The sequence below is a fragment of the Lepeophtheirus salmonis genome, chromosome 7, assembly GCF_016086655.4.
Source record: "Lepeophtheirus salmonis chromosome 7, UVic_Lsal_1.4, whole genome shotgun sequence".
In the NCBI taxonomy this organism is placed as follows: Eukaryota; Metazoa; Arthropoda; class Copepoda; order Siphonostomatoida; family Caligidae; genus Lepeophtheirus; species Lepeophtheirus salmonis.
Genome location: NC_052137.2, coordinates 17283404 through 17311216, shown reverse-complemented (window position 1 = coordinate 17311216; position 27813 = coordinate 17283404). Strand labels below are relative to the sequence as shown.

Sequence of the window (27813 nt, the reverse complement as noted above, 5' to 3'; positions counted from 1 at the left end):
GGAGAAGCTAAAAATCCTACAAAGCCTGACATTTAATGAAAAAACTAAAAATCAACTACTACTTCGAGGCCGATTTGTCAAAAGGAAAATTCACTTAATAGCTATTTCGCAATAGGAAATTGAATTTGGGGATTTTAAAGGTAAATTTAACACTTTGTTGTCCGTCAAAATTGGAATATTATTAGAAATATTTGCAAAGGTATTACAATTTTATTTTAACATTCAATTTCCTGAAGAAAATGAATGTTTGTGCTAAAACATATAGAATAGATAGCCTACAGTCCTATAAATGTATGTGGTGTTAATATTTTTTTTTAAAGAAAAAATATTTGAAATATTCTAAATTTATGCATCTATACACATGTACCAACGTTTTTTTTCTGAATTATGGATAGACTAGTAATAGCACCCGGCATTACCTGGAATAATTAGGCAAAAAGAACTAAACGCAAATTTTCGTTTAATGATATATAATAACATAATTCCTCAAAAAATCCTCAATGTTACTTTCCTATTTTCATGAGCAGAATTACACGTAGTAACTCAATAATTATATGTTATCTATCTCAATTTTTTTTACATCACATTAAGACTTTAGTGTATAGACCACTAACTGGTTGAGCTGTAGCTGAACATGTTCGATACTACAAGCAATGCACTTACAAGATTTAATTAATATGACTACATTGTTATTTCTTAGATTGAAAATATGTAATTGATGTACATCAGTACTATATAAAGTGTACGCTGTAAAGACTTTATACTGCTCTCAATTTTTATTCCATCCTTGAATAGAGAACATATAGGTTATATAAACTATAAAATATAACCACAAATGTGTTTGCGAATGAATGACGTAAGGTAACGCTGTATATTAAAAAGTTTAATTCCTTTTTGGACTTGGACTAGAATTGAGGATCTACCTTGGAGTAATTCCTGATGATATCTTTACAAGATTCAGGTTTGAGTTTTTGTTTATCTCTTTGTCATCATAGCTGATTGCACTTAATGTAATAAGATATCATGACAGCTATTCTGTTCCCATTTCAAAATTCTTCAAATTGTCAGGGTGACCCTATTCATCTCTGGATTTTTTGAACATACCGATGGATGGTATTATTTTTAAACCCGAATTTAATTAGATGATTTCAGTAAAATATTCAATGTTCTTTTCTACCCATAAAAGTAATTTTGAACAATGAGTTAAACTTTTCTGTTTTCAGAAGATTAGAGTATAATTTACTGATTTAATTAGTATAAAACAACGTCTCTAAGAGAAACATATGTCAAAAAATATTTGCAATAATAAAATTGACTTTAATATGGGAAAAACTACTCGGTACCATGGAGTTCAATAGATTAAATGAAACAGAATCTGACAATATGCACTAACAGCAAAGACGTATACTACTCGAATTTTAAAAAAAAGTAATTGATAATTCAATTTCATGGAGTAACAAAGTTATATATAGATATATAAATTAATTAGTGGCAATAGGTAGTACTAATTTCAATGTTTACACTACATTTTACTGCAACTGGATTTTGGTTCATTAAAATTAATTACCATTCTCGGAAATTTGTAAATGTAAAACTGGCCCCATTTAATCGACTATGTGAGAAAGAAATTATGCTTAAAATAACTTGCTTACATAAGTTATAAATAAATATTCGATTTTTGGAAAAACAAAATAAAACAAAAAGCCATCAAAAAATAATATAGTATTAAAGGGACTCTAAATGTTGTTACGCCTATTTTTCTCTATATTGTTATATATAAAAGATTTAAAATCATGACTGAATTTTCTTTTGATCATATGGCTCAGTCTAAATATATCCTAACTAATATTATCGTAGGATATGTAGTATTTCTCCAAAAATTAATAAATTATGCGAATAAGTTTTGACATTTTTGCTGTAAATATGAAGTATTATTATGTATGTCTATTGTACAAGGCATTTCAAAATAAATATGATCAACCAGTGTGAGAAAACCACATTGAAGGTATTTATTAGGCTTCGAAGAACACACATACGTTGTCTTAAATAATATCAATTTCCGTGATTAATATGCACAATGACACCTCAACAAATCCATAGTATTACTTTTAGTTTTTTTATGAGTGTAGCTACTCGTAATTACTCAATACTTGGACGTGCTATCCTGATAATATAAATAATTTTAATAACAACTTGAGAAAATAACAAAAAACATTGTTCAGATTCCCTACAACGACAAAACTCAGACGCTAAAAGTCTATAGAACTAACAACTTTAGAAATGTATTCCCTATTTTTTTTAACATATGGCACGATATTTTAGATACACACGTTCGTTGTTAAAAATAAGTCCTCACAGACAAACAAACTTAACTTTATTAATATAGATAGATAAAAAATAGGGAGAAACTCTGATCCAAATTAGGTTTTGTACGGCTTCAAAGAAACCAACGAGGGATTCTTTTGTAAACATTATGTATTTATTTTTATTCTTGGATTTATGTATGATGCGAATTGTGTTGTGTTTAGTTGAAATTATCTTTTTTACGAGTAATTGCTTAGCCTAGGGGTCGTTTTTCCTTCTTTTTTCTCTTCCCCTCTCCTCTTTTGAGGTGCAGTGGACCTGATGCCGGACTGATGGTTTAATTATAAAAGAAAACTATCTTCTTTTAACCCAAGGATTCTTAATCTCATGCAACTTGTGACTGTCAAAAAAATTTTAAGGAACACCTTACTAAAATAACAAATAAAGGACCTAACATCTTTAAACAATAAATAATAAACTAGGCTGTATACATATATGTTGTGCCATAAAATCAAAACGTGGTGTGATAGGTGAGAGGCTGACATACAGAGCAACATTCCAAGTTGCTTTTAGTATGTTCCTTACCTTTGATTTTGCTACAGTCATAATGTAAAATATAACTTAAAAAAGTGATGCTGAAAGACAACACAAACTCTATTGCCCGTTTTAACGTTTTTTATTTACTGGCAAGGGTCATATTATGTACATCACTGTACATAAATATCTACAACGACGTACATTTATTTGACCAACATTAATTTCAGCCATTGTTATTATGGCAACATTCATTTGAACAACTATTTATTTGGGCAATCTTCTTTTCAGTGTTGTTCATTTCAGTGACATTTTTATAGAGTAAACCTTATATCAAAGATAAATTATGTTTATATTAAACACATCAGATGAATTTCAAAAAAAAATTGAGTGGGTTATCATTCAAACAATTCAATCAATGGATTCTCAAGGAGTATGATCTTTATAAAGTAAGTGCATTTCCCGATCCCTTCGTTTTCCAAAGACAATAAATTTTATATTCATGAGAAATTTTTGACTTGACTCAAAACTATTTGTATTTTATTCATTTTAAAAGAAGGATTCACGAGAGTTTGTACATACTTTTTGGCAGCTATATTTATTGAATATAAAAATATTTAGCATTCTTAAAGTACAAAATAAACCATACATATTATCTGAGAACCCACATACTTTTTTAAAGATCCTACTCCTAAAGGACCCATCGATTGAAGTATTTAAATAGCATTACACTAAATACCTTAACTAAGTTCATTTCTATACAAAAGCATGTAGAGTTTAGATGAAACCTGATAAAAACTTTAGTCCGAGCTGATATACCTATTCTATTTATTTTAAAGGCTGCTTTGGTGAGTGATTAGGTTTAATAATAATGTCATTCGTATTGTAATGTTTCCCTTTCTCGCTAAAACTAACAACGCTGAATATAAGCTTGTCCAAATAAAGATTTGCTCTTAGGAATGTTCCTTAGATTTACCATCACTTAGTTTAATGTTGCTCAAATGAGTGGACTCTGTCTATTATCAATCTTTTAGGAATTAAACACTTAGTGGATTATTTTTTTAAATCTTTTGAGGTCATTTAACTCTTTACATTCTTATAAGAAGTGAACTACTCCGCCTCTAAACCATGACCCCTTCAAATAAATAAATTATAAATGCTAGTATCATTTCATATTTTGGTTCATATGCATTTTTTTAGAAAATTCGTACTATTTGACACATAATATTTATAGAAGTTATTTAAATTTATAAGATTCTAAATATTTAGAGGTGCCTACATATGTATTTCTCAAATTGGGACCATTATTATCAAAAGTAAGACATACCATTGATATTTATAAGTAATAATTGCCTTTTTTTTCCTATGAAAAAATAAAATGTCAATTATATTCGCATTATTTATATTCGTCCAATTACAGTCAGGGATAAAATGTTATAAGTATATAAGTGTATACAATTTGTGTTGTGTCAACATAAAACAGTCGTAAACAAAAATCAAGAAATGGAAAAGTAATTTCGTATTTTCCACTTTATTTCTATGCTTTATATCATCAAACTTAAGCCAAATGTGCCCCACTCTGTTTGATAACTTGTTGCCAATAAAAATTTAACTTCATAATCCTATTCTCATAGAAGCCCATGCCCCTCTTGGCAAAACAACTCCGACAACCAATAGTTTAAACAATTCAACTAATAGACCTATATGGAGGCCAATTTTGCACCTAAAGTGCAGTGGCCATAAACAGAATAGGTACTACTCACTTGGTCCTAGGTCCAGACTGTTGGGTGGATGCATAAAAACTTCCCATCCCAGCTCTCAGAGCTTCTCCCACGTCATCAACAGCATGGCGTTGTCTTAATGAAACACAATTCCTCTCCTATTCACCAATGCTGCCCGCTTTTATTCGATTTCCAGCTACAAATAGTCAAGCTGTGCACAGTAAAAGGGTATAATTTGGCCATAGGGGAGCAGCTCATAATAGAAAATTCCCACCAAAAACACAACAACACCTTGCTACCTGTCAATCCTGGTTTGGTTACGGTCAGGGCAACTTCGTTGGCTTTCGAAGAGGATTTTTGTCCCTTGACATTCACATCAGATATCCATTTTTCATCGCCCGTCAAAGTCCAATGAAAAAAATTATGTGTTTTTCTCTTTCAGGTAGTAAAAATGTAAGTAAGGGGAAAATTTTGTTTTGAGATCTCCATATTAGACAAAGGATAATTCACGACTGAGCCAGCAAAGTAAATACTGTAATAAAAGTATTTCAAGTATATATTCACACCTTTAGAACACGTTATTGTATGCTCCGATGTGACTGGTATTGAATAAGATATACTTGGTTAAAAAAATGTAAGGGAAATAAGAAACTATATACTATACCATATACATGCATCCTACTATTATATAGTGATATTTGATTTGATTTTAGAGTTTATATTCAAATTTATTGGATGAGTTCAGATACACAAGAGTTGTATTAATAGTTTCAAACATTTGTTTCATCTAAAAAACTTATATTTGGCCTATGAACAGATAAGTCTAAAAACATATATAAAAACTTCAATCCTACCATTCTGGTACTAATAAAAACATATTTGAGATATTATTGGTCTTGTGCTCAAATTTCTAGGATGCTATTTTGGTTTGTTTGGGGAGTAACTGGGCTAAATTGATTTTTAAAACAATTTTGCATGATAAGTTTTTTTTTTTTGTAAATACCATATTTGACCATTTTTATTTGTAAGAGACACAAAACTCTTTTTTTAAGTTTTAAAGACTTTGCAATATCTTGATAAAGACAAAATTTGAACAATTAATATTGATATAACTTCGGAATGGATATGTTTTATCGAAAATTATGACAATTAAAATTCTTTACGGAAGAGAAAAATGTGTGTGTAAAGGGGAGGGGGGAGGGAGAGAATGGCTCCTTGGTCCTATATATCCGCCGATCTTAATTTTGACAAACTTTTGCTTTTAACATTTTCCCTAATATTTTACATTCATTAAATAAAAAGTGACAAAAATATCAAAGTGTCACATTATTTTTACTTTTGTGTTGATGTTTTAGTTTTTCTTTGTAAAAATAAACCTCTTTGTATTTTTTTTTACTTTCTTTTATTTTGTACAAAGATTTCCTACATTTTTTTTAGTTTAAATTCATTAAAATTCTTAAGGGATTTAAAAGAAAGAACTTTTTTATGGAAAAGAGGCTCAAATAGAATATTAAGAAGTATGGGCTATGCATTAATTTAAAATGTATTAATTATTAAACTCTAATGAGATTTTTCTTTGATTCGAGATCATTCAGTTTCTAAAACAATCAAAGTTTCCTAGTTTTTTAAAATATAAAATAACAATGTTACTATTGTTGTAAGACGACGCAATTCGGAAAATAAACCAAAAAATGCCCAAATCAGTTTTAGCAGCTAACCGATTCATTCCAATTATTGAGTTATTATTCAATAATTGTTGGAAATTATTAACACCTTAAAAAGAGCTCATTCTAATTTAACAAGTGAACTTTTGTGACAGTGATTATGAGAAAAGAAGCGGAAATAATAAAATAAACTATAATTTGTTTTTTTTGTGATAGCGACTTAACACAGTGATACTTACTTACTTTCATTATATTACTAACGGAACACAACGGTTTCATGTGCTTGACAAACAGACAAAACTTTGTTTAAATAATAATGATACAATATAGGATATAAACTCCATCTAGAAATCCTCATTTTTAATCGCCTTTTTCCATGAGCAAACTCACACGTAGTTACTAAAAACTTAGGTAATAGGTCATAAAAGCAGCTTGAGACTTTTCCAATATAACTTGATGTGCCAAGAGAGGACATATTACACATACATTTCTTTTTCTTTATTGAATAGAGTTGACCTAATCTTCTGCAAGACTTCATTCATTTTTACAATGCGTTTTTATACAAATATCCTACATAATAATAAGATAATTTATGTGTGTGTGTGATGTACGTCCCACTTATAAAAACAGAGATAAAAACGCATTTATTTCATAAACAGAGACAGATATAGACTCTAGACATATATAAAAGTTATTTGAGAAGTTTGAGTAACATACGTTAAGCAAGTTTGATTTTTTTGAAAATAAGTTGATTTTTTTCGTAAAATAAGATCAATTCCACCTGTCTCAATTCTTTTTAAGAGATAAGTTGTCGATTCAAAAATTTACCAAAAAAGTTAAAAATTAAAAAAATATGTTATTGAGCTCACAGAGAAAAAGAAAACGTACATTAAATACTAATTAAAAAGGGGAATTATGAAAAGGAGCAAGTTAATCTTAGTATGTATCTTCAATCTTCATTATATGTATGGTTGAAGAAGGAACATAGCATGTTAGCAATGGCAATACAATTCAATAAATTACAAGGTCCAACATATCAGTATTTTTACATGGTCAATAATACGTTGCATTATGAAGAGTGTCAAAAATAACTATAGTTTATTGCAAATCGGTTTAGCTCATAATTTTAACATAAATTAGCTAAAAATAAATAAAATCTTTTTTTTTTCATTGGCTATCTTTAAGATAGAGTGTTTGTGCTGGTATACGTATATATATATATACCTATATATATTATATGACGCATATACTCCATTGTATGGTTATTTCAAAGATCAATTATCTGACTCATAAGTGATTTAATTTCAACACAGATACATATAATCAGATAGTCTTTGTTCTATTAATATAGATTGTTTTGTTATTGATAGCAAAGGATATTTCACTATTTCGGTACTAATTAAGGTTAATGAACCCTTTTTTACGTCCCTGGGTTTTTATCTACCCCAGGGCCTGAAATATTCTTATGTGTATCATATTCATGCCTCATCTACTTTGTAAATTTTTAAGCTATCAATCAATTTTGTAGTAACAGATTATGGAATTCGTTATTGAGGTTTCGAAGAGTGTCAAGAATGGTTTCTTACTATTTATCTACCCCAACGGTGAATATAAAAAGGGAAATAGAGAGAGTCTGATACATTTTAGAAAATTTCTTAAGGTTACACAGAGTGTTCAGATCAAATCGGCACATTCTTCAAAAATCCTTAAATTGTCATCGGATACAATTTTTTGACAGATTGATGTGAAAATTACATTAAATTATGTGTATGAATGCTGAGAAAGAGCTTATTTGCTATATTTCCCTCCAGAATCAAGCACCATATGGATGTGGCATGGAAGGAGGAGTATCAGGCGTTGACTAGGTACTTCTTTGTTATGTTTTTCATTGTCTCCTTTTTGGAGGGAATCAGATGTTCGATTTTTTCAGATTCAACGTAGCCCTGGGCAAAATAATCAAGCAATTTTCTAATGACCTCATAAAAGTGCTTACACAGCCACTTCAGCGACCTGTTTCAGAATTATCGTCACAGCGGAATGCCGTTCTTCCTCTGTCAATTCAGTCTTCTTTATATCTAGTGGAGAAGTTGTGAGTCTGGCGATCAAAATTTCACTGAAGTTTATTAATACAACGAAGTTTCTGCCAGAGTAAAAAGAAATACCACCAGACCAGTGCATCCTAATCAAATCTCTGTTAATATACCCTTCCCGCGCCTATATAATATAAAATTGTGATTTCTTATACTTTCACTAAGACTTTTATTAATAAGAGCCTTGGTGGAAAGAGGGCAGAAACTGGTTGAACAGTTTATCCGCCCCCCCTCCCCTCTTTTCAGGAGTTTCTGTAGATTTTACTGGGATTAGCTGGGATTTCATTTTTGTAATGTGCCGATGATTTTATTAAAACAATTTATAATTTACGTTGTTTGGGTATATTAGTAGAACGAATATCTATATATCCCGAGTAGTCCACTAACCTAGGCATACGCCTTATTCAGAGAAAATAACAAGCAATATACAGATCATCCAGGAATAATTTATATGGGGTTCAAAGCAAGCTTATCTTTCAAAGGGCCGCCAATATGCTCAAATTTCATTTTCGGACATGGATCTACAAAATATTGAAGCTATGTGGAAATCTTTAAATATACATGGTTGATTAGACTCAGAAGCTGTTTTGATTTCTGGGCAAAATACTTGAACGACAATTTTAAAAGGAATATATTCAACGAAAAAAATTTCATGGGTCCTCCTGAGCTGTTCAAGTCTTCAAGTATGGGTAGTGCTTACTGGAAGAAAATGAAAAATCATGGAAATTAGTTGTGGACTCCGTTCTTTCAATGCTGGGCGTAGTCGAACCATTGAACTTCAACCACATGTTGACCACTATAGATGAATTCTTCAAGGCATCATAACTTTCAGCAATTATACAATTGTAGAGCGAGTCCACAGATACCATACCAACGACCTTCTTGCATATTAAAATATTGTTTAAGCCGTATTATTCAAAGTTTTATCGACCCCTAATCCCTTGCTGCATGGCGTTAGAAACCATAGCTATTTCAAGTGTTTACAAGAAAGCCATTGAAAGACAAATTGTGGATTCTCCGGCTGATTTGGTGCGTAAACAATTCCTTAGATTAGGTTGTAAACCGTCAGAAGAGTTTCTGAAAAACTTAATATAAATATTTTGCAAACCTTTCATGGACTCAAAAAAGTGGTTCCGGTACAGGATGGCGTTTTTTACAAATAAATTGATAGTCGGAGAGATAGTGAGAGACTGTACATTCTGTAAATCCAGTTTAGAGACTTTAAGACATCTGTTTCGGTATTGTCAAGTGTGGTTAACATTGTGCACATGAAAACTGATTTTTTGAGGAAATACTACAATTCCGATTTAAAGATTGGGGATTGACTGGTAATTTCACCACCCAAACATAGTTTTCACTTCAAAATAGAATGTTTCATAACAAAGTTTCTATTTATTCTCTACACCGCAAGAAGTAAGAACTTTTGCATACCTACTAGTCTGGATAGACTCCTCTTAAGATCCCACGAAGTGCTGGGGAGGTTCGATATGAATAGAATTTGAATTATATTATAGTTTTGTTTTTTAATTTAATTTCTTAGTAGATTTGCTTTAATATGTAATTATCTTTTTTCATTTACCCATGCTCATTTTTTGTTGTTTCTTTGAACATTAAATAAAAAATGATTGTCAAAAAAAAAATAAAAAATAGACGACAATGACATTTTAACATTAATTTCATTTGTCATGATCAATAAAATTGGAATAATGTTTACAGATTGATTGATGTAAACATTTAACTTTTTATTGAGAAGCGTCATTCATCCACATGAACATGGAAAAAAAGTTTTTAATATCCAAATATTTAGACTTGATTTAAACAAATTTAATTCTAAAAAGCTAAAATAAACTGAAATATATCCATTATATTTGTTCAATTTGCACAAATATAAAAATATTCGCCCATAGATTTAGAATATTATTAAAGATTTTCTACATAGGTATATAGCCTAAATCAATCAAATCAAAAGTTTCATACTTTAAGTTTGAGCTTGTATGATCAATTTGTTTAACTTTTTGAATACTTGTCAAAAAAAAATTGAACAAAAGATGTATAACATAAAAACTTTATTGAATGAACAAAAATTGCTTTATTTCTTATAATACTTGTTGGATTATATCGTAATATTGCTGTTTCAAGTGAAAATGTAAATATATGTTGTATGAAAAAATAGAAGTTATGCTACTAGTTTGTTTTCTGTGACTTTTAATTAAAATTACTTACAGGAGGGAGATTGATGCTAAAACTAGGTGATTAACTGGCATTGCCCAGAGTTATTAAGTGTTGAAAACGTACTTATTTGCTTTAATAAGATAGAAAATAATACGTTTTACATGAGCACACTCACTGGTAGCTACTTCCTCAATAGGAGTATAAAAAAATAATATTTTGAGAAAAAATAAATATAATATGATTTCATGAGCCAGGAAGTACTTCAGCTCGTTGTTGTATATCTTATACAGTACTTCTTTTATACCGTACTACCTCTTTTTTCTTTATACTACATGGGTATCTGGATAAGGAAACACTATATATAGTGCACTCGGTGACTGTTTGTCATGTAGTCATATTTTGTTATTTTGGCAGATAGATAGCTCTTAAATCTAATCACTATTACCTTTTCAAGACTTTTTCACGACAATTTGCCAGATTTTTTCCCAAATGAACTATATTTAGCTATATTTTATATTAAATAGTCCTCCTTCACCTGTAAAAGCAACATCAATACAACGGCAAACAGATTGGCAGCTCTTCATGATAAAGCTCGTATCCATTGCGTATCACGTTGTCTTAAAAGCAATTTGAAGTTTTGGCTCATTTTGACTGTATTAGAAAGTGTTGAAAATTGTATTTACGGCAGCCTTCTTTGCATTGATACTGACGCAGTGGAGATCTCACTAGCGTTGTCTTTTTTCTGGTTGCTCTGACATTTTGAAACTTAGAGACACAGCATAATATCAAAACTGGATTAAATTTGTTTCAGATGTCGTTTGGTAGATTACTAAAATCTTGTAATTAATAACAGGGAGAAAATTGTAATGAAATGCTAATGTTTTTGGATCCCCACTATATAGAAACTTTACTTTAATTTCTGCTACCGAAAATAAATTGCTTCAAACTAATGAAACTACTCTAAAATCCCCTCAAACGTTATAATTTAGATGGATGTTTTATTTAACAAAATATAAGGATAATTATATTTTTTTGTTACACTAAGTAATCGATAATAGGAATAACTGATTAGCCGTAAGAAAAACAGTAAATTAAAATATAGTCAAAAAATTTTTTTAAATATAAACTATAATACAACAAATTCTAGATCACCTAAATGACATTTATTCTCTTCAAAAAAAAAACTTATTCAATAACATTCAAAATATATATTTAACCATATGGAAAATTCATCCATCTTTTCAATCAAGGTAGCCTCATTAATAAACCATAAATCAATATACTGATGCTGTATATTACATATACGAAGCAAAAAAAAAAAAGCTACTTGTAAACTGTATTTTTATTCTATTAAAATAAATAAATCTGCAGCTATTGACATTATAAAGAAATAACCTTATTTCTTTGTTACTAATAACAAGAGTACTTATAAATACATTAGTATACTTTCATCCATTTAAAAAAAGCCTCTTACCTAATATGTATTTTGCAAATATTTGGCAAAGGAATTACCTTTATAGGTATATCATTAGGTAAAAAAATACATTAAATAAACATTGTAAAACAAGCAAAATTGCTTATTTATGTCAATCTTACATATACTGAGTGGGGAGCCAAATATTCAGTAATATATTATTTGTCGTTACAATGTTTCATTACGTCACCAAACGACAGCTGGAACAAAACCAAAAAAATTATATTTCAAGTCGTTCAGTGTAAAAATGTCGGATCATCAACAAAAAAGGCAAAACGTTTGCAATCTCCTCTGCACTATTGCTGTTCATTTTTGATGTCAAAGTTTCTTGGGAATATCTTTTATTGTTAGAGGGTTGAGTTACCAGCATTAAATGTTCAAAAATAAAGGATTTTTTTTTATTGAAACCAATTGAGCTAGTTCGGAAGTTGTTTGACTGAATCTATTTTTTAAAATAATGCATCTTGTTTGTTAGCGTCCTCATACTTAGTCTTCAAAAAAGGTAGTCAATTTAAACTTCGCTACATGTATTTATCGGCTCTGTAACCAGCAAGTAAATTTATTAATTGATAAATACCTTATTGGTACCATTTCTCATTTGAAATTTTAAGTCTTTTATAATTGTAATAATAAATACAATAAGTGGAAAACCTAAAATGAATTAATAGTAGCTTCTGTTTTTTATCTTAAAAATGTTAAAACAGTTTTTCTTTCAATAAATCTGTTTAATTCTCCATTTGTACATTAACTTTCAGTTTCAAAATCTTCATGTTTAAAATCATGAGAGCAAAGCTTTTAACCGACTTAATATCTATATAAACACTCATTAGATATCACTAAAATAAATATATAGTATTTAATGCCAGGTATATAATTTTTTGGAATGGCTGATTTTGATTTATTCAGAATTTACATGGTTTATTTTGGAAATTTAGGCAATGAAATACTTATTTTATTATCATACACTTTCAACAAAATGTTTTATTTCGAGTCTTTGTGTATGAGAAAATTCCCAAATTGGCATTCAGTCCCTCCTGATGGTCCTAAAAGCCTCAAAAGAGTTGTTTGTTGAGGCGATTTATCAATTTGTTAGTGTTTACCCTGATTTTCTTCTCCGGGTCGGACAGGAACTCCGGATCTCTATTTAAAATTAAATTATACAATCCTTTTCCTTCTTTCCTGGAGAGGTATTTTCAATCATTCTTCGTCTTGGGCACCTTGAAAATCAGGCTTCTGGATCACTTCACCATTTTCATAATATTTGCATTTTGGTGATAGGAGACGCGCTGTTTTTTGGCCTTTTGCTCAATCATGATAACAAGGTAACCAAACATTTATTATAGTTTGTTTATGCACAAAGGACTTCTGAAACATAATGTCAAATAATAATTACAAAACCTTTGTATGTATTTTAAGCTACATAATATCAATACAAATATACTTGGTCTGCTTGGAGATATTTTCTAAAAGAAAGCATAGCTCTGTTAGGATATTTAGATATGACTGGAATTACCTAAAATATTTAAAAGTAGCTAGCTGAAATAATATGTATTGAAAAAAAGCTTGGATGAAAAGATTTATACGAAATTAGTAATTAACTTGCACGAAATTATATTGATTTGATACCAAAAATTTAATTTTTCTTATAAAGGCTAATTGATTTATTGTAAAAATCGTTGTTCATTTCCTTATGACTGAATTATTTTTTTATTGGATATTTCTTATTTATATTGAGAATATCTTATAAAGAAAATTAATGCAACAAATCAAAATATATTACATCTTTCCTTTCACTTGTCCTCATATATTTGGTCGATAATTAATTGAATTTAATAAGGTAAAATCATGAAATATTAAAACAAGAATTATATTACATTTGAAATTATCAAACTGAACAAAAACCAGAAAGGAAGGAGCGAATCATTTTTTACATATTTATTTTAACCTATTGCGAATTGGTTTTCATTTCATGTATAAATCATATTAGAAACGCAAATATGTTTTCTTTCAATATTATATATTTGTATTACAAATGGATACCCTAGTGGTTATTATTATTTGATTACACTTTGAATATTGAGAGGAAATATTGATAGTAATTTTTTATTTAGATATTATACAATATTTACAACAAGACAAAGTAATTTTGATTTTTTAAGTTAGGAATGCATCAATACAAGGGCGAAAACTACTAAATATCTTTTTGAAATATTCTTTGAAATTCTTGTCATAAGCCCAGATAATGTTTTTTTTTTAATAATTCATTTTATTTGAGGAGTAGAATTGGACTTCTCTCGACGATGTGCCACCAGAAATAGTCAAGAATGGAGATATGAAGGGACATCATAATATTATGCCACGACTTAACAACTTCTTAAATTCCTTTTCCTTACCGATATCGTTGTTACAAGGTGTGTGAGGAATTTTAAAAGGTTCTTCAGGACTAGGTCTTCATTTACAGCATTCCTGATTGACCTCTCATAGGCTTTCATTTCATTTATTTAGCTAGACAATGCATTGATATGGTTAGGTGATACTTTATTTTACCCTTCAAACTGACCAGGAAGTTGGTGTCTTTACTAAGACATCTACAATCTTGGCAGTCTCTTTTCTTGCCGTTCCCGAATTAATAATGTCTAAAAATGTTTTCCCTTTTACTTCATTCCCTTCAAAAATAAAGTATACAAATATATTAGAAGATTAGTATTTTAGCTCTATATCAAGGTATAGTTTGACCCAATACGACTTATAAAAGTAGAAAAAAGTTACTATCAAATATTTTGTGACGAGTGTTTGCAGACCTCATATATTATATTTTTACTACAAATACCCATGAAAAAAATATTAACATTGAAAATCATCCAACACCAATACAGAAATGAATAGAAGTAATTAAATAAAAAAATACTTTTAACAATTGATAAGTCCAAAATTGGCAAATATTTCATCCTAATTTTATTATAATTTAAGAACATTTACATTTGAAAACGATAAAAATTCGCATAACAGATAAATTGTTTTTAAATTTAAAGAAAATATTTCTTGAAAAAGTGAAACCCCTTGTAAGTTGAAAACAAGGGTGAAAAAAACCTTAAAATATTGCAGCTTTTTCTACAAGTACGAGTAAAAATAAGATAACTCCAGGTCGATCCATAAGGAACCTAGATAAAAATCATCAATTGAGAAGGACACTATTATGAGAATATTAATAAATGAACTAAATCTAAAGTACTACTAGCACCAAAAACTAAAAGTCCTAATTGAAGCTGAACAAGAACAATCGAACAAGGGCTTTACTTAGTTGGTACGCGAAAAATCCGGTGCTGATCGTGATATTTTCCGACAAAAACTTTTTAAGCTTTTAAAAAATTAAATGCTCAAAATCAAGGGATTTTTATGATACAAACTGCATCAATCTCCAAAGTTAGAAACCTATATTAAGCCCAGAAGCCACATTCTGAAATAACTTGGGCAGCTGAAGTTTCAACTCGAAAAAATTCAGCCATTTTAGGAATCCCTCGACTTTAAATCCACTAATCAATTCATTTAGAGTTTTAGTTCTACTTAACTACACCTTCCATACTATTCAAATCTGTTTTCAGCAGGATAGAGCCTAAGCTCAAACAGCAAAAAATGGTTCAGGACTGGGGTCATAAACTTTTGAAGCATTTCCATAAAAAATGATGTTAACCCCGATTCCTCACTTGAGGTCTTATCCCTCAACTTTTTCATGGTGTGGCAGACAAGAGGATGGTCAGTTACATCTCAAGGACTACCAAAAACACACAAATGACAGTTGCTGAGTCATCATGTGAAAAAATCTAGTAAAGTATAGACTATAAGATTATGGCTCAGTTATAAAGAGATTTTAACCTGTAATTAAGAGTAGAGAAAGGTATTGAAACAAAACTTTTTTACAAAGTGCAGGAACATAACTTCACTGATAAGTTTATTAGAGAGCTAAAATTATTCCACTTAGATCTGGTATTTCAGAATCATTTAAATTTAGTGCAGTTTGTTCAAATTTAATAATCTAAACCGGATTTATTAAAAAAACAAAAACATTTTTAAGACCTTTGCAGAATTGTCTATCACTAATTATTTAATCAACTAACCATTCACAATTACTGGGTAGTCCATTGAAATTTGAACACTTACTAATTCAGTAATTAATGACAGTTACAAAAAAAATTACTAGCCTGAACACTTTAGCTTGCGTACATGTTGTGAAAATGACACTTAAACGTGATTGACGTCTCCAGAAACACCGTTTACTCCCTTTGATGTACAAAACATTGAAAAGAAGAAGGGTTCTGTTAAAAGAAGCCAAAATGAACACGGAGGAGTTAAAGAAAATAACCAGAGAGAATTCCCTCAAGTCCATGAGGGCTCATGCAAGAGGTCTAGGGGCTTTACACCAGACTGCCCAAAGGACTATCAAAAATATAAGTAGAAGGAGCCTTTTGAATTTGAAGAGACCACTTTTGACAACAGCAATGCAAAAAACGCATCTCCTCCCTTGCAAAACTCTTTTGAATGTATTCTTTGGACTCCTTTTGACACTTTTTACCCCCACCACCATTGCCCTTATGCATACCTCCTCGACTCCACTCGTTGAGTGCATGTTGAGGGAAAATCCCTGCAGTATCCGTCATACAAAAACTGAGGTCATCATAGGCCCATTAGCCAGCACTAGGACGCCATGACAGAGGACTACATCTGTATCCGCTTGGAAAACATCATTGCCGCTAAGGGCAGCTACATTAATGATTAAGAGAGCTCAGACGCAGTATTAGTTTTGTTTATTTTTATGTATTATTTAATAAATTATATCTTGTTGATGTTTAAAATTCAAAGTGTCCAGATTATTACTGACCACTCGGTTTAAGTTAAATTTGGGATCTTTTTGAATAAAAAATGATACCTTTAAAGCCTCTATATGAATTCTATTATCCGATATGAAATTCAAAACTGTCTAAAGCCAAACTTTAAATGTAAAAATTAGTTTTGAAACAAAGATAAAACTTTTTTGATATAAAAAACATATTTTTTGGCCTATAGGAGCAATATTTCGAAAATGTTAGAGCATCTTTTATTATTTAGTAGAATAATTATGGTCCAATAAGGTAAAAATAAAATTTTTTTGAAACTTTATATTTGTCAGTAAAGTCTTGTTTTTAGGGTTGACTACTTTTTTACACCCTATAAATATTTAAGTATCAACATTCGATATTTTAAACATAATACAAAGTGACATATACATTTTCTTTTACTAACCGATAAAAAATATATATTTATTTTTTATTTTCTTAACAATTTTCATTTATTTAAATGTCCAAACCAATTTTGCATTATAGTATGGGTTATAGTGCCAAAAATACTTTAGTATCAGTACAATTTATTCAAAATACGTACAATTCATACATATTTATTTGCAATAAAACTTTTTATAAATTTGCCATAAATTTTATATCCTGCATTTGAAGTAAACTATCAGAGACACATTTATATATTTATTTACCCATATATTATAAATTGAACTTAGTAAAGAGTTTATATATCTTTGAAATTTTGAAAAGATACCAATACGTTAATAATTTATAAACATTCATATATCAATATACACACAACGTATGGCTGTTGCTTAGCAACGACTATTTAACGCCAACCACATCTGCCCATGTGCATTTAGGACGTTGTCTATTCTTTTGACAGCTAGCCATAAGGGTCAGGCGCCAGTTAAAAGAATGACAACGATCAACGGAGAATTTATTATAAAATTCTTGGGACGGCAAAGTGCCCTTGTTGCAATCGGCACTAGACGAACAATATTGTGATTGCAAAGTACTTAAACATGGACAAGTACTTTGTCTGGAGAGTAACGTTGGAACTGAACGAACATTTTTCTTATTACAAGACTCTGTTCAATGACACACAGCAAAGAAAACGTTGACCCTGCTTCATAATTTTTTTGATTTTGTTGAACACAGGGTTAGGCTTCCAACCTCACCGGACCTCATTCCCATGGACTTTTTTGTAGTGGGACGCACTTTTGCAACAAACCAACAGATCCTCCTTCAACACAAAATATGAGCTGAAATCCAGAATCTGGCAGGAATTCCAGAATCTGTCAAATGTCAAATCTATCAAAATCTGCTACGGTGTCTGAGGTTGAGTCGGGGCAGTCATTGACTCCACATGCGATTGCATAATCATAATTAAAAAGTTATTCAGCTTTAATTTAGTATTGGTTTTCATTAAAATCAGATGAATTATTGGGGATAAAATTCATTTGAAAAAAGTTGTGTTGGTTGTTAAATAGAGGTAGCTCCATGAAAAACAAAATAGGTTTTTAAATAAAAACCCATTCTTCCTTCATTTTGGTGTTCGACAGGTCATAATTGTTTGTTGGTTGTTTATTAACCTTCCGTTATTAAAAATGCTTTTTATTCCTTTGAATCCACATTTTATCGCCAATACTTTTGAGTATGCTCCTGGATAATTATATTATATACATTTATATATTTATCTTGATTAGGCCTGGTTGAGGATTTATTCGTATATTTAATAATTTTTAGTCGAGGTTTAGTTAGTTTTATTACTTTATTCCTTTTAAAGTCGTTATTTTCCTTTTCCTTTATATTTCTTGGATCTTACTTTTTTCAAATTAAGGACTGAGACGTACAACGGAAGCTACCAAATTATAATATTGTAGCTATTATTTTATACAATACAATACAAACAACCTCATCAACATTTTCTTAAAAAAGCTATATGTATATCCTGTTACTCTAAATCGATTTTTAGTTCGGTCTTTTTAAAAAAAAATTAAACTACTGAAGAGTGTTAGAAACTAATGATTAATGTAAAAATGAAAAAGATTTTTGTTCAAAAAGAGACTCATAATGATTTCGGAGCTCCCAACAATTAAAATGATTGTTATGTGATTGTTCATACCATACATCTACTTGAAATTTTTGGACGGATCTGTTGGACCTAATTGGTTTCTATGAAGGAAACTATCAAAAAATATATTTATATATATATAGATTGTTTATTTTCATTTAATAATTGATTTTTACACTTTTACGTTTGTTTTAAGATAGTAATATTCTGACTCAACATATAAAATACTCATATATATAAATATTACACGCACTAACTACAAGTCCATCGCTATAGGATTTTACTATAGCCCCAGGTGAAAATAAATACATAATTTGCTTTCCTGCAAGTCGTATCGAGATACAGATAACACCACAATTATATGATATGCTTATTTTATGTAAACACTGGCACAGGGCTAAAAAGAGGGGAATAGAAACAAAGAATGAAGGTAGAACAAAAGAGACAGAGAGAGGGTTGTATAAAGATTCAGAGGGAGAAGAGAGAAGGAGAAAACATATAGAAAGTGAAAAGGAAAACGAAAGTTTTTTTCGGTCAAAAAGAGTACCTTAATGAGCATGGAGACCCCAAAACATTCCATAAGAGCAGGTCGGGCTATTTTATACGTCTACATACTAAATTTCAGACTGATCTGTTTGTCCATTTTTGATTCCATTTGAGATAACACAAAAACAGACGTAGACATATATATAAGATACGATAAAAATTGTGAGGGGGTTTGAAGACTCCTTCCCGAAAAAAAGGGCTAATGACGACAATTCTACCAATATTTTAGCAATAAATCAGAAACTATAGCACCCACGTTCTAAACACAAATGTACTTTATATTTATATACTTTAAAATTATGTTTCCCTTTTTATCAGTAAATTATAAACAATAAATCAATCAATCTCTTGGATCAAATATAAAGAACAACATATTCTTGTACGCTTTGGTTTCTTTATCAATATTTAATTAATTATATCGTTTATCAAAATGCACGTTTTGATAAATTTTCATTTTGTATTTAGTATAAATATATTGTTTTGCCGTCTACATGCTACATAATTAATCAAATAATTTCTAATACTCGAAACAAAGCTTTTCCAATATGTATACACCCATATATAAAGAGTTGTATATAATATGACCTGCAGGTTTATAAAAATAGAAAGTGAAAGTGATAATCCTGAAAATTTGTGTATGCTTGATAGAAGATCAGCTCAGCTGTGGTAAGATAAAGGAAATGAACAAATGTCCAATTTCGTAAATAGCAAAAATAAAGGGAGGAATCACTCGAATGGTGATCTTCAATTCTACTCTGAGTCCAACAAGGACTTAAATTTATAAATCCTCAGTATGTTTGGTAATGTTAACTATTTTGCCTCAATGATATTTTGCCTTACTGTATAAAATAAATTCTATTCATAAGTTTATATTGTCTATTTTTGGTTGAAAGAAATGTTACATTTGTTTTAGTTTTTTTAAATTAAAATTTGGCATTTGTGTTACTATAAAACGCCTTAAATGTTTGCTTTCTCTAGGAATAAAACTAACTCTGTCAAATATATTTGTATCTTTTATCATGTTTGAGTTTGCTTGTTTAAATGAAAATAAAGATTCTAAAAAAGAAAGACATTTACATAATGAACAAGATTCGCTGTTTACTTTTTGACAAAAGACTAGACAGAAAAGGGCAATTTTATTTTTTTGAACTTTCCTATAAAAAATATACATGTATAAATGCTATTTAAAACAGCTACAACAAAACAAACAAGCAAATAGCATATAAGGAATAATACAGCAACGCTACGCTTAGTATCTTTACTCACGGAAAAGATAAAGTATTACGTAAATCTTGGCTCATTTTATTTTTTTATTAAGGAACAGAACAATACAAATATTTACACTCTGGTGTAAAAATATATACAGCTCTAACATAGTTTTCCAATACCTTATTTGTTTTTGTGAAGTATAAAACGAAGCAGAAAGTAACAAAAATATAGAATATATACGTGCTATTACAACACAAAAGCAATTTTGAATTTATTAAAAGAAAACTACCAATATTTTTATTTCTACATACCTAAATAGAAATACCCCATTATATTATTAGCTTATTTTTTTTTTTCATTTATTGTCTGTATAGTCAACTTTTTTAGGATAATTGAAGGAACTAGAGTGTGTATAAGCAAATTGTATTGTTTTTGGTTGGAAGATTTTTTTTTTGTTGAGCCTTAGATATTTTAGCCCATTTGCTATACCTTAACATATCGACAATTATTAAACAAAATGTTCTCTTTCTGCAGTCACCATGGTTTCCTACTGGGCCTGAAGGCCCTACTCATATAACCACACTCCTTTTCAACGGAGGCCCTCCAGAGAATAAACGATGTGGTTTGGGAATTTGTAGGCCTTGTTCTCAACAAAGCCTCATATCTCATATTTGAGTGGCGAGTAATTCCATGAAGTCAAAACCTTCCATCACTTCTTGTTACTCCTTTGCCACCAATTTCAGCTCTGCAATGATAATCTTGTAGTATTCTCCACTTTCTGAAGAGACTCTTGCGATGGGAATGAGCCTCCTGACATAATATACAAGCTCAATAGATGAATTTTCTCATGTCTGCGACCTCCATAAGGAGTGATGGACAAGTAGAAGATTTGCATGTTGACACACCACTTATGTATGCTGTTCAAAAATCTTATAGGATGTAATGATCTTTTGGTTTTTGAACTAGAGGACTAGAGTTAATTAATTCTATTTTCTTAGAGTATGCAATAATCTAGGCTATTTTTTAATGACATATACTTTTTTCACTCTCTCACGTAGTCCATACATAAAAGTATTGAATGAAATGAAAGTAAATATATTCAAGAGATTACGTATTAAATCGAAGAAGAGAAAGTTAGGCTATAATTTGCAGTGATTACATTAAGCATAATCTAATACTCTTATAGAATCATCAGATTTAATTATTGCATCTTATTGATCATAATTTTATTCCCAAAAGAAATTGATTTTAATTACATAATGTATTGGTGTTTATATATAAATCAAGTTTTCATTAAATTTAATTAATTTGCTGTAAGGAATTGGATTTTAATAATTAAACTCTTTGAGTTCCTTGATTATTTTTATTTGTATTATCTCAAATGTATACTGTGAAAAGTAGTCTTAAAAACATTTCACCTGATATACCTATGTACATAAAAGTACATAGATATTCATTATAGTTTTCTAGGAAATATTTTTTGAGCAAGATTACAAGAAAAAAGTTTTAAATTTCGGGATACAGGGAAATAACAGGAAATTAAATCATTAACTAGTGATAATTCATTGCATGTATACGTACAAGTCGTGAATTTACTATACAATATCAATCTTATTAATTAACTAGCGTTGGTACCCCACATTGCCCTGAGTAATTAGGCGTCGACAAAGTGTCAAATTCAGCTTAAATAATATAGAATATGATTCCTTAACAAATCATCGATGTTACTTTCCGTTTTTTTATAGCAGAAACATACGTAGTTACTAAATATTTCGATGTTTACTCCTCTAAAATACAATTACGAGTTGATTTTTTAATACAGTACTACTTAGCTGAGATTTAGCAGCAAATGTTCTTTGCAAAAACTAGCCCTTAATTCTTTTCATATTATACTTTGTTTGTTTTTTCTTCCTAATTTATGCTTTAGCTAAAACGCTCGTTGTTAAAAATGAGTACTTAACTCTTATTTTTGGGTAAAGTGTTGTATAATATGTAAATTGACCTAAACGTCTGCAAGATTTTAATCATATTTACATATCGTTCTTATACAACTTCAGATCAAAATACTTTTCTTTTCTTTGCAAGATGTTACGTCATGCGAAACGCCTGCAATGTTTGAATAATAAATAGACAAACTACATCCCGAAACTCTTTCTTACCCTTACTGATTAACCTCTTTAAGTGGTTGATAAGTAAGTCAATTCAGCGTTTCCTATTTTATACAAATCCTTACATTTACTGTAAAATTAATTGAATTAGGATAAATATATATCATAAAGCGATATTAGAGATTGCTGCTTGTACAGTGTGCGGCAATGAATCATTCAGTAGGATTTAAAATGGTTTAGAGCTCGTATCCCTTATTTTAACCTATTTTAAGGTAAATTAACTAATTTTATAATCAAATTAGAACTTTTTTTTAACCAACATTCCTGTTACAATCGAGAGCAACGATGGAGGTTAAAAGAAACAGGCTATCCGACTTACACGATGTCCATGTCAAGGTGGCAGGATCGTAGGCTTCTCGGAGAGGCTCTTCTTTAAGGTGAAAAAGCTGCAAAAGCCAGAGTGCAGCACGGAGTCCGGGCAGCGGTAGTCTCAACAAAATTTTGTTGGCAGCCTTTTTGGACTCGGTGAAGAATACCATAGACAGGAGCCAAATAAAGAGCATGATAAAGATGGCCAATTTTTTTTAATTAAAAAAAATATATTTGAAATACTGATGATAACGAAGTATTGAAAAAAACAAGGGTTAATTGTTGTGAATCCATTTATGCTTATGCAGATGATACATTAGCAACCCTAGCGGCTGGAAAAGTTTTAACAATAGCCTCCATCATTGAAATATATAGGCTTCTGTCATGGTTACAGATTTTGTCAGGCCTAAAAATTAATATACAAAAATCCGACCTAATATCAAATAATAATGTCATCAACTCAATATATTCCCCGCATGCGAAATCAAAGATCAAGGTGCTTGGAGCTGGTATTGAGAAGAATTCAATTAACTACAATAAGCAGGAAATTATTTCCTGAATAAAGAGAAATACAATTCTTATTAAATCTCTTAACTTTCATAGGTGGGAGCAAGTTCAAATTTGGAACTCATATATAGTTCCAAAGGTAACTCATCTTCTGTGTATATGTATATATGACATCTAAATCTGCTACGACATAGATGATACATTAATGAGCTTCGTTGACCTTCAACGCAAACGGAATATCTCTATAAAAAGTATCACTACTCCCAAAAGCCTAGGGGGGCTTCGAGCAATAAAAGCTTTTAAAACTTTTTTTTAGCTGAATGGATTCTGAAATGTTTAAGAAGAGATTACATTTGGAACTTTACAGTATCTTCTGATTGTTTTAATCTCCAATATTCCAACTATGGTGTACGTATAAGTATAAGTAATTTATGTTAACTCAAATATTGGTGCTCCCTCCTTAACACAGTAAAGGATACTTTTTATACTCTTGAATTAGTCATGGTTGGGTACGCTCCATTAAAAGGTCCCTTAATAGGAATTCCAGCTTCTCTCCAGAAAATGCCGGGTTTTTTTCTTGAATGATCTTCTCAATTACAGGGATAATCTTTTAGCTATGATGAAGTATAAAAAAATTTCTAAATGCAAAAGATACGACATGAGCATACGTATAATTTTGTTAATGAGCTTTGTTTAAGATAGCAGCTCGCTAAGATAGAAGTTGCATCAATAAGAACAATGTGGTGTGTGAACCATCACTACTACTGATTAAAAATGCTTTAAAGAGGAGAAACATACAGATAACTGAAATACAAGCCTATAATAGCTTTCTGAATCCATTGCTGACTCCTTCTGAAAAATGGTTTTCTTATTGTGTGATTACTGGAGCCCTGGAAGTGTCAGCTTTTTTAAGCAACGACAAACTTTACTACTTTTGTAGGGAAGAGCAAGAAACAACATCTCACATTCTATATGAATGTAAAATAATACGATGGATATATGACACATTGGGTGAATAACTAGACGCGGGTTTTGGAAGGCCAATAAATTGACAAGATTTTTTTGTTCCAATATAAAAAAGTGACGTAAACCTGCTTGGAGTAAATGTAAAATTACAGTACTGTGTGTATGCAATCAAATCAAAGAAAATGTAATTGGAACATGTATTTTAACATTGCAAGAAATTATTTAAAAAAAATTTTTTTGTGTCGTTTTATTAATCTTGGAAAATTTATATGGTCTTTGTATTTTTCTATCTACTTACATACTTTTACTGTTTTTGTATATTAATTGAGCACCAGAATAAATTGATAGTCGTTAAAAAAAAATTTGATATTGTACTTTTGAAAAAAAAAAATTGGTAAATAGCTATGAAATTTAAAAAAAAAAAATCCAAAATTTTAATATAAAATATCATTTTAAATTTTGTTTTCTACAAATTTAATATTTTTGAAAATATTTTAAAAAAATCGAAAACCAAGCCCCCCTGCGCAAATTAAAATCCTGTGGACGCCCCTGAAAGGATTCTGATCAAAGGAATTTTGACCGCTGTCAGGCCCGAACATGACCCCCCGCACTATGGTGTGTGAGACGCCATTAAGAGGAACGATTATGAGCTATCTCTCAACCCAATGTAGAATCCCTGAAGGCTGCAGTGAACTATGAATGGAAGGACATGAGCGAGTACATTCTGAGGAAGACGAGCTTGGTCTTCTGCCCCAGAATTGAGACCATGCTGTAGGCCAAGGGAAGCCATTTCAGGAAATGATATAGTTAATGACATCCCAATAAACCAGTAAAAATTTCACTTCTCTGCCTCTTTTATTTTCGAAAATTTGGATGAAAACGGGAATCAATTACTGTACAATTCGCTGCCGCACACTTCAGATTATACATCCTTGTTTCATTATACTATATAAATATATGATATACATCAGGGAACTTATATAAAGTGCATCCCGTTTACTCACTCAATGCTTCATGCTAAACAGCTGCAAGTTTTTATTATTTTGACTACTTATTTCTTTAAAAAAAAATATGTAAATCAATTTTATATATTTCCATGCATTCTAACATTGATTTTTTACTCGCTAAATGCGTATTTAGTGTAATCAAAAGTACTTTTTAAAGATTTTTTCACTACCATTAGCAAGATGTTTGGGGAAAAAATTAAAATTTACTTAATAATCTTATTGTAACTCAGTTTCACATAATGATACCCTCTAATTCATTAAGTGTAACATCTTTTTAGATTGGAGGAAGCAAGAGTTAATGTTATTATACATGCCAAAGAGTAAAATTTTGTTTTATTAATTAGATGAGATATGATCAGTAATGTCAAATCTTATAATGCTTGAAAAAGAGATTATATATTCAAAGCCCAATTCTTTGATATGCATTTAAAGTTTAATGAAATGAATTATATAAATAGTTAAATAAATTTTTTTAACAAAATAACTTAATGTGGGATTTTTCAGGGAAGTGTATTTTACAGTGGGTGTAAAATAAAAATAAATCCCGAGGAAACGGTATACTAGCATAATGAAATGATTCTTTTTATGTATGTATATAAGAGGATTGAAATAATTATGTATCTAGGTTAACTTATATTGGTTCCTTGCATGAAAATTAATATACATTCCAGAGAGCATCTATCTCTCTTCTTCTTTTTCATGTTATCATGTTTCATAAGAAGTTAAAAATAAAAGTAAAGATATTTACTACTAATTTGATACTATAACCTAGTCATTTGTTACATTGTATTGCTCAATTTATATCCCATTATGGTGCAACAAAGCAATTTTCAAAATCTACATATATGTATCCAAATAAATTACATTCTGTATTTTATTTACTACATCAAATTAAAATAATGGTTGAATATAAGGAAAATTAACTCTAATTGTACAACTTTTTTTATATAATATTTCCACACAGTGACAACTTTCTCAATAAGAGAGCAGAAACTACTATAAGTCTTCTTGATATGTCTCTCAGGAACATTGTCCCTTGAAAAAAGTGATTTCTTATTTGAGTAAGGAGTAGAATTGGATTCCGTTTCCACGAGCCAGCAACAAAAGTAAAGCATTTTGAGATCAGCAAATATTCGGACACATATTCGAACCAGAACATTTCAATCCGTGTTCACTATCAAAATCTAACTATGTAAGGAATTGAACCAAAGACAAGACTGTTTATGAAATTAGTATTGTTATAAAATAAGAATAAATAAACAGGATAACCATTCGAAAAGAATAAGTGCTAATCACTACTCCGATTAATTATTATTTTACCATGATGGATTATTCATGTTAGAAAATCCTTATAGATATACGAACAAGCCTGAAATACTAAAAATCATAACTTATAGGAATATAAATAATATCTTTTAATTAAAAAATAACATCAATTCCAGCCAAAAATAAACAATACCAATGTATAAACCTCATATATTCATATTTTAAGGCGAAATATCGTTAAGGCAAAAGTACTGGGCGCCCTTGTCCCAAGCATAGGGTATGTCTTCCTTGAAATAATTCAAAATTGACTGAAGTGTAAAATTGAATTTCGTTTTGACGACGTTCTTTCATAAATACTAATATCCTTTGAGATCAGCAGATATTCGGTAGCATATTCAAACAAAAAAGATTATAAAGAATCAATTATTCATTTTTAACACCGAAGATACTGTTATAAAAGATTTGGGGGTGTTAACAAAGTTCTTGAATTTAATGTCGTCTGTTACAGCCTGATTTTCCCCAAATTGGTTTTCCCTTATGTAGCTAAGTTTTGCATTGAGATGTTTGGGGCAAACATTAATTTATTAATTAGACTGGTACTGTCTTGGTCAATCACCACAACTTAACTCAGAAGACAGTCCAAAGTCTAGCTGGCCCTATCTGCATTGTAAACAGATTTAAACAGACGTTTACAATCATGACAATGTCATTTTTGCCATTCCCGACTGAGATTTTTTTCATCAGATGACTTCCTCCTCTGCCATAATTGCTTATAGAAAATAGTGTATTAAAGTTAAACCATTCCAGCTTTACATGGAGATACAGTTTGACCCTTTACAATTGTAAGAAAAAAAAATATTTTGTAAAAGCACTTTAACATCCAGTATTATTATTTGAATAATACAAAAAAACCATGACATTTTTTATATACAAATTGTGTATACCTTAAGGAAACATATGTTGGTATGTG

The 27813-nt window shown here is 30.0% G+C and overlaps 1 protein-coding gene across 6 annotated transcripts in view; it reads left to right on the top strand.

The window, feature by feature from the left end:
* Positions 1–27813, top strand: part of SPR (Sex peptide receptor) — a 261194-nt gene that overhangs the window by 89650 nt on the left and 143731 nt on the right. The window contains exon 1 of one of the 6 annotated variants that reach the window (XM_071889930.1): positions 3138–3287. The exons of 4 other annotated variants lie outside the window; for them this stretch is intronic. The gene's annotated coding sequence lies outside the window, so the exon portion shown is untranslated. Of the gene's footprint in view, positions 1–3137; positions 3288–3470; positions 3687–27813 lie in introns of those variants that run through there. One more of the 6 variants, XM_071889932.1, reaches the window with a different exon arrangement.